Here is an 11,902-nt window from a genome sequence, read left to right as displayed (position 1 = left end):
GGGTACGAACGGATGGACACCTAAGTGGACAGAGAGGAATCACCTTCATCATCGGGTGGGTGTCGGGCGGGTGGGGGGAGGGGAGGGGCATACACCTCCATTAGGAATGGGGTGGGTGCGCACCGACTGGGGGATGGGCGCACTTGAAGCTCTGACCCGAGGGGGGAGGCTGGGAGAGGGCAACGTACCCGACCTTAACATTGGTGCCCCCACAATACGCTGGAACAACATGAGAGGTAAATGAATAAGAACACAGGGGGGAGGGGGGCACGGGCAACACATGTCACCTGAATACTTGTACTCCCATCATCTGCTTGAAAAGAGAGAGAAAAGAAAATGCAATGAGAGAGGTAAGAGACACTTTTTAAAAATAACGACTCCAAAGAGAAAAGTAAAAGGAGGCCTGTGGAGCAGGTCTGGGTGTGACTCCGGATCCCCCAACATCAGCTGCCACCACCAAAGATTCCTACGTGGAGCCCATAGAACCCCAAAAGCAACGGGACGAGTTCTGGTCCCATACTCCCTCAAAATGACATCCTGGCCTCCTTCTGGAACTCCCTCCCCTCTCAGACTCTCAAGGTTTCCTCCAGCGTGTCGGTTCCCACAGAGCAGACCTTTGGTCTGAGACCTGACAGTCCAGATGCCACGCATGCTGCCGCGTGGCGGCGGTGTCGCGGCTTGGGACAAGAGGAGGCCCCACGGTGCGGGCTGGGGCGCCAGGCACCCCACGGCGGGCGCTGAGGGTGGGGGTGACCCCCACCCCGGGCCGCCGCCGCGCTCCCAGAAAGGGGACAGAACAAGAGGCAAAAAAAAAAAAAAAAGAAGAAGAAGAAGCCTACGGCACCCGGTATTCCCAGGCGGTCTTCTCCCATCCAAGTACTAACCAGGCCCGACCCTGCTTAGCTTCCGAGACCAGAGGAGACCGGGGGGCGTTCAGGGTGGTGTGGCCCTAGACGGCGGAGGGCGCCCCTGCCCCGCTCAAGATCCCAGCGTCTCTGCGCTTCCCCGCCGCCTCCTCCCGCCCCAGGCCCCGCGCCCGGCCGGGCCTGTTGAGTTCGCCGGCCGGGTCCGGCGGGCTCCGAGGGACGGGGGTGACGGGCCGGGCCGGGCGGCCGGGGCGGGGGGCTGTCTCTCTCTCCACACACACACACTCACACTCACTCACACTCACACAAGATGCGCCTCCACGGCTGGACCCGCCAAGGTGGAGCCCTCCCAGCCCCCCTCGTCTCCTCGCCTGGCCTCCTTCACCTACCCGCTGCCCACCCCCAGCGCGTCGCCGCCGCTGACTGCGCACGCGCGCACCGGCACCGGGCGCTCGCCCTTTGACCCCAGCCAGGGGCCGCCCTCCCCCACAACCCCTTTCAGCTGTGCCCCCCGCCCTGTGGGCGGGCTGCCGCCTATTCCCCCGGGCCAGGGCTGGGGCACAGCGCAAGGGGGAGGGGAGCGAGTGTATGGGGCATCTCTCTCTGGGGATGTGTCCCATGGGTGGGGTGGGGTGGGGTGGGGTGGCGTGGTTTGTGGGGCGCTGAAGAAATCAGTCCCCTCCATCTCCTACCTCTGGAAAACGCCCAAGCCCTTGGAGAACTGCCGGCACCGCGACCGTGGGGGCCGGGACCCTCCTCTGTGTCCTCCTGTGGCCCGGTCCAAGGGGCCTGGGCCTGGCCGGGGCTGCATTGGACCCCGACCACCCTGGCGTGTGGACTCGCTAAAAATCGGCGATTAGATATTGGATTCCAGCTTCCTTGAGGTCATTTCACTAATGAGTGCACCGGAAAGAGTTTCCTAATCCATCTGTGAGGGTGGCAACTGAAAGAGAATTTGAAAGCTGACAGAATAGGCGAGGGAAGGCATAGGAGATTTCCACACCCAGCAAGGAAGACTTTCCCGAAATGGAAGAAAGAAAGGAGCAAACAGAGACACCGGTAGCCCGCCCGGAAAAGAGTCTGCCCCTGAGAGAAAGTACCCTGACCAGGTTCACCCGTGGGTGGGTGGCCAGCTAGCGGCATTCAGAAGAGCGAGGCCCGCAGTCTGTGCGGAAGACACCTGCACTCGGGTGTGTGTGGCGGCACGATTCACAAGCAGCTCCAGATGTTAAACCAAGGAGAAGCCAGGGAGTTCCCAACGCCCCAGGTGTCCTCAGCCCACGACTGGCTGCTGTGGGAATGCGAAGCCCGGCTCCTTGTCTCAGAGCGGGACAACCAGGAGGTGTGACGTACACCCCGGGGTTCCCAGGAGGATCAGGCTGAAGCTGGGACTTGGCCTCAAAGTGTCCCCTCGCATGGCCACCCCCTTCCCCTTCCTGCTCCTCTACTCCTGGTGCCCCTCCATCCAGGGGCCAGACCTTAAAGAGTCACCGCAAGAGAATCCTGGTCCCCAAGGAGCCTTCTGGGGGACCGGTGCTGAGAGAGGTTGTGGGCATGGCCCGCTGGGGCTCTGCCCGACCCAGGGCTGAGAGATGCAACCTCCCAGCTCTGGGTCCCTGCAGGAAGCGTTGGCAAGCACAGGGCCGGTCCTCCAAAGGCCCAGGTGCAGGGAGCCCAGGCCAAGCAGCCTGTGGAAGAAGCCACTTGCCCTGCCACCCCGGGAACACGGCTGCAGGCCCCGGCCCTTCCCACCTCCTCCTCCTCCTCCTCTTCCCCCCCCCCGCCCCCCCCCCGACATGGCACAGGGCTCAGAGACACCTCAGACTCTTGCTACCCAAAGTGCAAAGGGCATCAGTTGCTCCTCTAACCCCCCCCCCCCCCGCCCAGCAGACCGCGTTGTCCAGCCAGCCCCCGGGCCTCCCTGGGGTGCCCAGCACAAAAGCGCAGACACCCACCGGACCCTCAATCTCAGCTTTCGGATGTTTTTGCCACTCTAAGGACCCGCAGGCCAGCTGGGCCTTCGGGCAGGACAGAGAGCCCCGGAATCCGACGTGGAGAGCTGCGTGTACGTCCCCATCAGGAGGCGGTCCCCACCTCCGCGACTCTCCCCTTGCGGGGAGCGGCAGCCGCAGGGCCTCAGGGAAGACACCAGGCTGGGTCCCCGCGGCACAGCGGGGGCCCCGCACGCGACTTAGGGACGGCTGCTGGAGACTGCTGCGGCCACCCTGCTGCCGGGTTTCTGGAGGGCTTCCTGGAAGCAGCGTCCACACCAAGCCCTTGGAAGGCCCAGGCGACGGAGGAGCCGGTCAGGCAGGGGCCGAGGACGGTGAGAGGCCGGACGGGCGGGAAGGAGCATGTCAGGCAGGGGCAGAGGACGGTGACAGGCCGGGCGGGAAGGAGCCGGTCAGGCGGGGGCCCGGGACAGTGACGGGCCTGGGCCTGGCCGGGGAGGAGTGCGTCAGGCAGGGGCAGAGGACACGGGCTGGGTAAGGGTTAGGGTGACAGTTAGGGCACAATTCACACAATCGCAAAGATGTGGAAGCGACCCGAGTGCCCATCCATCCAGGAGTGCATTAATAAAATGTGGCGCGTGGACACCACGGAGTGCCATTGGGCTGTGAGGAGCAGCGGTGAGAGGGCGCCTCTCGTGTTCTCCTGGCCAGAGCTGGAACCCGTTCCAGTAAGCCAAGTATCCCAAGAATGGACACACGAGCGCCCCGTGAGCGCGCTCACCAGCAAATGGGTACGAACGGATGGACACCTAAGTGGACAGAGAGGAATCACCTTCATCATCGGGTGGGTGTCGGGCGGGTGGGGGGAGGGGAGGGGCATACACCTCCATTAGGAATGGGGTGGGTGCGCACCGACTGGGGGATGGGCGCACTTGAAGCTCTGACCCGAGGGGGGAGGCTGGGAGAGGGCAACGTACCCGACCTTAACATTGGTGCCCCCACAATACGCTGGAACAACATGAGAGGTAAATGAATAAGAACACAGGGGGGAGGGGGGCACGGGCAACACATGTCACCTGAATACTTGTACTCCCATCATCTGCTTGAAAAGAGAGAGAAAAGAAAATGCAATGAGAGAGGTAAGAGACACTTTTTAAAAATAACGACTCCAAAGAGAAAAGTAAAAGGAGGCCTGTGGAGCAGGTCTGGGTGTGACTCCGGATCCCCCAACATCAGCTGCCACCACCAAAGATTCCTACGTGGAGCCCATAGAACCCCAAAAGCAACGGGACGAGTTCTGGTCCCATACTCCCTCAAAATGACATCCTGGCCTCCTTCTGGAACTCCCTCCCCTCTCAGACTCTCAAGGTTTCCTCCAGCGTGTCGGTTCCCACAGAGCAGACCTTTGGTCTGAGACCTGACAGTCCAGATGCCACGCATGCTGCCGCGTGGCGGCGGTGTCGCGGCTTGGGACAAGAGGAGGCCCCACGGTGCGGGCTGGGGCGCCAGGCACCCCACGGCGGGCGCTGAGGGTGGGGGTGACCCCCACCCCGGGCCGCCGCCGCGCTCCCAGAAAGGGGACAGAACAAGAGGCAAAAAAAAAAAAAAAAGAAGAAGAAGAAGCCTACGGCACCCGGTATTCCCAGGCGGTCTTCTCCCATCCAAGTACTAACCAGGCCCGACCCTGCTTAGCTTCCGAGACCAGAGGAGACCGGGGGGCGTTCAGGGTGGTGTGGCCCTAGACGGCGGAGGGCGCCCCTGCCCCGCTCAAGATCCCAGCGTCTCTGCGCTTCCCCGCCGCCTCCTCCCGCCCCAGGCCCCGCGCCCGGCCGGGCCTGTTGAGTTCGCCGGCCGGGTCCGGCGGGCTCCGAGGGACGGGGGTGACGGGCCGGGCCGGGCGGCCGGGGCGGGGGGCTGTCTCTCTCTCCACACACACACACTCACACTCACTCACACTCACACAAGATGCGCCTCCACGGCTGGACCCGCCAAGGTGGAGCCCTCCCAGCCCCCCTCGTCTCCTCGCCTGGCCTCCTTCACCTACCCGCTGCCCACCCCCAGCGCGTCGCCGCCGCTGACTGCGCACGCGCGCACCGGCACCGGGCGCTCGCCCTTTGACCCCAGCCAGGGGCCGCCCTCCCCCACAACCCCTTTCAGCTGTGCCCCCCGCCCTGTGGGCGGGCTGCCGCCTATTCCCCCGGGCCAGGGCTGGGGCACAGCGCAAGGGGGAGGGGAGCGAGTGTATGGGGCATCTCTCTCTGGGGATGTGTCCCATGGGTGGGGTGGGGTGGGGTGGGGTGGCGTGGTTTGTGGGGCGCTGAAGAAATCAGTCCCCTCCATCTCCTACCTCTGGAAAACGCCCAAGCCCTTGGAGAACTGCCGGCACCGCGACCGTGGGGGCCGGGACCCTCCTCTGTGTCCTCCTGTGGCCCGGTCCAAGGGGCCTGGGCCTGGCCGGGGCTGCATTGGACCCCGACCACCCTGGCGTGTGGACTCGCTAAAAATCGGCGATTAGATATTGGATTCCAGCTTCCTTGAGGTCATTTCACTAATGAGTGCACCGGAAAGAGTTTCCTAATCCATCTGTGAGGGTGGCAACTGAAAGAGAATTTGAAAGCTGACAGAATAGGCGAGGGAAGGCATAGGAGATTTCCACACCCAGCAAGGAAGACTTTCCCGAAATGGAAGAAAGAAAGGAGCAAACAGAGACACCGGTAGCCCGCCCGGAAAAGAGTCTGCCCCTGAGAGAAAGTACCCTGACCAGGTTCACCCGTGGGTGGGTGGCCAGCTAGCGGCATTCAGAAGAGCGAGGCCCGCAGTCTGTGCGGAAGACACCTGCACTCGGGTGTGTGTGGCGGCACGATTCACAAGCAGCTCCAGATGTTAAACCAAGGAGAAGCCAGGGAGTTCCCAACGCCCCAGGTGTCCTCAGCCCACGACTGGCTGCTGTGGGAATGCGAAGCCCGGCTCCTTGTCTCAGAGCGGGACAACCAGGAGGTGTGACGTACACCCCGGGGTTCCCAGGAGGATCAGGCTGAAGCTGGGACTTGGCCTCAAAGTGTCCCCTCGCATGGCCACCCCCTTCCCCTTCCTGCTCCTCTACTCCTGGTGCCCCTCCATCCAGGGGCCAGACCTTAAAGAGTCACCGCAAGAGAATCCTGGTCCCCAAGGAGCCTTCTGGGGGACCGGTGCTGAGAGAGGTTGTGGGCATGGCCCGCTGGGGCTCTGCCCGACCCAGGGCTGAGAGATGCAACCTCCCAGCTCTGGGTCCCTGCAGGAAGCGTTGGCAAGCACAGGGCCGGTCCTCCAAAGGCCCAGGTGCAGGGAGCCCAGGCCAAGCAGCCTGTGGAAGAAGCCACTTGCCCTGCCACCCCGGGAACACGGCTGCAGGCCCCGGCCCTTCCCACCTCCTCCTCCTCCTCCTCTTCCCCCCCCCCGCCCCCCCCCCGACATGGCACAGGGCTCAGAGACACCTCAGACTCTTGCTACCCAAAGTGCAAAGGGCATCAGTTGCTCCTCTAACCCCCCCCCCCCCGCCCAGCAGACCGCGTTGTCCAGCCAGCCCCCGGGCCTCCCTGGGGTGCCCAGCACAAAAGCGCAGACACCCACCGGACCCTCAATCTCAGCTTTCGGATGTTTTTGCCACTCTAAGGACCCGCAGGCCAGCTGGGCCTTCGGGCAGGACAGAGAGCCCCGGAATCCGACGTGGAGAGCTGCGTGTACGTCCCCATCAGGAGGCGGTCCCCACCTCCGCGACTCTCCCCTTGCGGGGAGCGGCAGCCGCAGGGCCTCAGGGAAGACACCAGGCTGGGTCCCCGCGGCACAGCGGGGGCCCCGCACGCGACTTAGGGACGGCTGCTGGAGACTGCTGCGGCCACCCTGCTGCCGGGTTTCTGGAGGGCTTCCTGGAAGCAGCGTCCACACCAAGCCCTTGGAAGGCCCAGGCGACGGAGGAGCCGGTCAGGCAGGGGCCGAGGACGGTGAGAGGCCGGACGGGCGGGAAGGAGCATGTCAGGCAGGGGCAGAGGACGGTGACAGGCCGGGCGGGAAGGAGCCGGTCAGGCGGGGGCCCGGGACAGTGACGGGCCTGGGCCTGGCCGGGGAGGAGTGCGTCAGGCAGGGGCAGAGGACACGGGCTGGGTAAGGGTTAGGGTGACAGTTAGGGCACAATTCACACAATCGCAAAGATGTGGAAGCGACCCGAGTGCCCATCCATCCAGGAGTGCATTAATAAAATGTGGCGCGTGGACACCACGGAGTGCCATTGGGCTGTGAGGAGCAGCGGTGAGAGGGCGCCTCTCGTGTTCTCCTGGCCAGAGCTGGAACCCGTTCCAGTAAGCCAAGTATCCCAAGAATGGACACACGAGCGCCCCGTGAGCGCGCTCACCAGCAAATGGGTACGAACGGATGGACACCTAAGTGGACAGAGAGGAATCACCTTCATCATCGGGTGGGTGTCGGGCGGGTGGGGGGAGGGGAGGGGCATACACCTCCATTAGGAATGGGGTGGGTGCGCACCGACTGGGGGATGGGCGCACTTGAAGCTCTGACCCGAGGGGGGAGGCTGGGAGAGGGCAACGTACCCGACCTTAACATTGGTGCCCCCACAATACGCTGGAACAACATGAGAGGTAAATGAATAAGAACACAGGGGGGAGGGGGGCACGGGCAACACATGTCACCTGAATACTTGTACTCCCATCATCTGCTTGAAAAGAGAGAGAAAAGAAAATGCAATGAGAGAGGTAAGAGACACTTTTTAAAAATAACGACTCCAAAGAGAAAAGTAAAAGGAGGCCTGTGGAGCAGGTCTGGGTGTGACTCCGGATCCCCCAACATCAGCTGCCACCACCAAAGATTCCTACGTGGAGCCCATAGAACCCCAAAAGCAACGGGACGAGTTCTGGTCCCATACTCCCTCAAAATGACATCCTGGCCTCCTTCTGGAACTCCCTCCCCTCTCAGACTCTCAAGGTTTCCTCCAGCGTGTCGGTTCCCACAGAGCAGACCTTTGGTCTGAGACCTGACAGTCCAGATGCCACGCATGCTGCCGCGTGGCGGCGGTGTCGCGGCTTGGGACAAGAGGAGGCCCCACGGTGCGGGCTGGGGCGCCAGGCACCCCACGGCGGGCGCTGAGGGTGGGGGTGACCCCCACCCCGGGCCGCCGCCGCGCTCCCAGAAAGGGGACAGAACAAGAGGCAAAAAAAAAAAAAAAAGAAGAAGAAGAAGCCTACGGCACCCGGTATTCCCAGGCGGTCTTCTCCCATCCAAGTACTAACCAGGCCCGACCCTGCTTAGCTTCCGAGACCAGAGGAGACCGGGGGGCGTTCAGGGTGGTGTGGCCCTAGACGGCGGAGGGCGCCCCTGCCCCGCTCAAGATCCCAGCGTCTCTGCGCTTCCCCGCCGCCTCCTCCCGCCCCAGGCCCCGCGCCCGGCCGGGCCTGTTGAGTTCGCCGGCCGGGTCCGGCGGGCTCCGAGGGACGGGGGTGACGGGCCGGGCCGGGCGGCCGGGGCGGGGGGCTGTCTCTCTCTCCACACACACACACTCACACTCACTCACACTCACACAAGATGCGCCTCCACGGCTGGACCCGCCAAGGTGGAGCCCTCCCAGCCCCCCTCGTCTCCTCGCCTGGCCTCCTTCACCTACCCGCTGCCCACCCCCAGCGCGTCGCCGCCGCTGACTGCGCACGCGCGCACCGGCACCGGGCGCTCGCCCTTTGACCCCAGCCAGGGGCCGCCCTCCCCCACAACCCCTTTCAGCTGTGCCCCCCGCCCTGTGGGCGGGCTGCCGCCTATTCCCCCGGGCCAGGGCTGGGGCACAGCGCAAGGGGGAGGGGAGCGAGTGTATGGGGCATCTCTCTCTGGGGATGTGTCCCATGGGTGGGGTGGGGTGGGGTGGGGTGGCGTGGTTTGTGGGGCGCTGAAGAAATCAGTCCCCTCCATCTCCTACCTCTGGAAAACGCCCAAGCCCTTGGAGAACTGCCGGCACCGCGACCGTGGGGGCCGGGACCCTCCTCTGTGTCCTCCTGTGGCCCGGTCCAAGGGGCCTGGGCCTGGCCGGGGCTGCATTGGACCCCGACCACCCTGGCGTGTGGACTCGCTAAAAATCGGCGATTAGATATTGGATTCCAGCTTCCTTGAGGTCATTTCACTAATGAGTGCACCGGAAAGAGTTTCCTAATCCATCTGTGAGGGTGGCAACTGAAAGAGAATTTGAAAGCTGACAGAATAGGCGAGGGAAGGCATAGGAGATTTCCACACCCAGCAAGGAAGACTTTCCCGAAATGGAAGAAAGAAAGGAGCAAACAGAGACACCGGTAGCCCGCCCGGAAAAGAGTCTGCCCCTGAGAGAAAGTACCCTGACCAGGTTCACCCGTGGGTGGGTGGCCAGCTAGCGGCATTCAGAAGAGCGAGGCCCGCAGTCTGTGCGGAAGACACCTGCACTCGGGTGTGTGTGGCGGCACGATTCACAAGCAGCTCCAGATGTTAAACCAAGGAGAAGCCAGGGAGTTCCCAACGCCCCAGGTGTCCTCAGCCCACGACTGGCTGCTGTGGGAATGCGAAGCCCGGCTCCTTGTCTCAGAGCGGGACAACCAGGAGGTGTGACGTACACCCCGGGGTTCCCAGGAGGATCAGGCTGAAGCTGGGACTTGGCCTCAAAGTGTCCCCTCGCATGGCCACCCCCTTCCCCTTCCTGCTCCTCTACTCCTGGTGCCCCTCCATCCAGGGGCCAGACCTTAAAGAGTCACCGCAAGAGAATCCTGGTCCCCAAGGAGCCTTCTGGGGGACCGGTGCTGAGAGAGGTTGTGGGCATGGCCCGCTGGGGCTCTGCCCGACCCAGGGCTGAGAGATGCAACCTCCCAGCTCTGGGTCCCTGCAGGAAGCGTTGGCAAGCACAGGGCCGGTCCTCCAAAGGCCCAGGTGCAGGGAGCCCAGGCCAAGCAGCCTGTGGAAGAAGCCACTTGCCCTGCCACCCCGGGAACACGGCTGCAGGCCCCGGCCCTTCCCACCTCCTCCTCCTCCTCCTCTTCCCCCCCCCCGCCCCCCCCCCGACATGGCACAGGGCTCAGAGACACCTCAGACTCTTGCTACCCAAAGTGCAAAGGGCATCAGTTGCTCCTCTAACCCCCCCCCCCCCCGCCCAGCAGACCGCGTTGTCCAGCCAGCCCCCGGGCCTCCCTGGGGTGCCCAGCACAAAAGCGCAGACACCCACCGGACCCTCAATCTCAGCTTTCGGATGTTTTTGCCACTCTAAGGACCCGCAGGCCAGCTGGGCCTTCGGGCAGGACAGAGAGCCCCGGAATCCGACGTGGAGAGCTGCGTGTACGTCCCCATCAGGAGGCGGTCCCCACCTCCGCGACTCTCCCCTTGCGGGGAGCGGCAGCCGCAGGGCCTCAGGGAAGACACCAGGCTGGGTCCCCGCGGCACAGCGGGGGCCCCGCACGCGACTTAGGGACGGCTGCTGGAGACTGCTGCGGCCACCCTGCTGCCGGGTTTCTGGAGGGCTTCCTGGAAGCAGCGTCCACACCAAGCCCTTGGAAGGCCCAGGCGACGGAGGAGCCGGTCAGGCAGGGGCCGAGGACGGTGAGAGGCCGGACGGGCGGGAAGGAGCATGTCAGGCAGGGGCAGAGGACGGTGACAGGCCGGGCGGGAAGGAGCCGGTCAGGCGGGGGCCCGGGACAGTGACGGGCCTGGGCCTGGCCGGGGAGGAGTGCGTCAGGCAGGGGCAGAGGACACGGGCTGGGTAAGGGTTAGGGTGACAGTTAGGGCACAATTCACACAATCGCAAAGATGTGGAAGCGACCCGAGTGCCCATCCATCCAGGAGTGCATTAATAAAATGTGGCGCGTGGACACCACGGAGTGCCATTGGGCTGTGAGGAGCAGCGGTGAGAGGGCGCCTCTCGTGTTCTCCTGGCCAGAGCTGGAACCCGTTCCAGTAAGCCAAGTATCCCAAGAATGGACACACGAGCGCCCCGTGAGCGCGCTCACCAGCAAATGGGTACGAACGGATGGACACCTAAGTGGACAGAGAGGAATCACCTTCATCATCGGGTGGGTGTCGGGCGGGTGGGGGGAGGGGAGGGGCATACACCTCCATTAGGAATGGGGTGGGTGCGCACCGACTGGGGGATGGGCGCACTTGAAGCTCTGACCCGAGGGGGGAGGCTGGGAGAGGGCAACGTACCCGACCTTAACATTGGTGCCCCCACAATACGCTGGAACAACATGAGAGGTAAATGAATAAGAACACAGGGGGGAGGGGGGCACGGGCAACACATGTCACCTGAATACTTGTACTCCCATCATCTGCTTGAAAAGAGAGAGAAAAGAAAATGCAATGAGAGAGGTAAGAGACACTTTTTAAAAATAACGACTCCAAAGAGAAAAGTAAAAGGAGGCCTGTGGAGCAGGTCTGGGTGTGACTCCGGATCCCCCAACATCAGCTGCCACCACCAAAGATTCCTACGTGGAGCCCATAGAACCCCAAAAGCAACGGGACGAGTTCTGGTCCCATACTCCCTCAAAATGACATCCTGGCCTCCTTCTGGAACTCCCTCCCCTCTCAGACTCTCAAGGTTTCCTCCAGCGTGTCGGTTCCCACAGAGCAGACCTTTGGTCTGAGACCTGACAGTCCAGATGCCACGCATGCTGCCGCGTGGCGGCGGTGTCGCGGCTTGGGACAAGAGGAGGCCCCACGGTGCGGGCTGGGGCGCCAGGCACCCCACGGCGGGCGCTGAGGGTGGGGGTGACCCCCACCCCGGGCCGCCGCCGCGCTCCCAGAAAGGGGACAGAACAAGAGGCAAAAAAAAAAAAAAAAGAAGAAGAAGAAGCCTACGGCACCCGGTATTCCCAGGCGGTCTTCTCCCATCCAAGTACTAACCAGGCCCGACCCTGCTTAGCTTCCGAGACCAGAGGAGACCGGGGGGCGTTCAGGGTGGTGTGGCCCTAGACGGCGGAGGGCGCCCCTGCCCCGCTCAAGATCCCAGCGTCTCTGCGCTTCCCCGCCGCCTCCTCCCGCCCCAGGCCCCGCGCCCGGCCGGGCCTGTTGAGTTCGCCGGCCGGGTCCGGCGGGCTCCGA

The 11,902-nt window shown here is 63.7% G+C and overlaps 4 pseudogenes; all 4 read right to left on the bottom strand.

Annotated features, from left to right (window-relative positions):
• Nucleotides 1–832: 832 nt before the first annotated feature.
• On the bottom strand, nucleotides 833–955 carry LOC142869467 (uncharacterized; annotated as a pseudogene).
• Nucleotides 956–4,439: 3,484 nt separating this feature from the next.
• LOC142869466 (uncharacterized) lies at nucleotides 4,440–4,562 on the bottom strand (annotated as a pseudogene).
• Nucleotides 4,563–8,045: 3,483 nt separating this feature from the next.
• On the bottom strand, nucleotides 8,046–8,168 carry LOC142869465 (uncharacterized; annotated as a pseudogene).
• A 3,484-nt stretch (nucleotides 8,169–11,652) lies between these two features.
• LOC142869464 (uncharacterized) lies at nucleotides 11,653–11,775 on the bottom strand (annotated as a pseudogene).
• Nucleotides 11,776–11,902: the final 127 nt, after the last annotated feature.

Source organism: Microcebus murinus, unplaced genomic scaffold (genome assembly GCF_040939455.1).
Source record: "Microcebus murinus isolate Inina unplaced genomic scaffold, M.murinus_Inina_mat1.0 scaf079_hap2_Mmur4.0, whole genome shotgun sequence".
In the NCBI taxonomy this organism is placed as follows: Eukaryota; Metazoa; Chordata; class Mammalia; order Primates; family Cheirogaleidae; genus Microcebus; species Microcebus murinus.
Note: the sequence above shows the minus strand (reverse complement) of the source record. Positions and strands in the feature narration are given on the sequence as shown.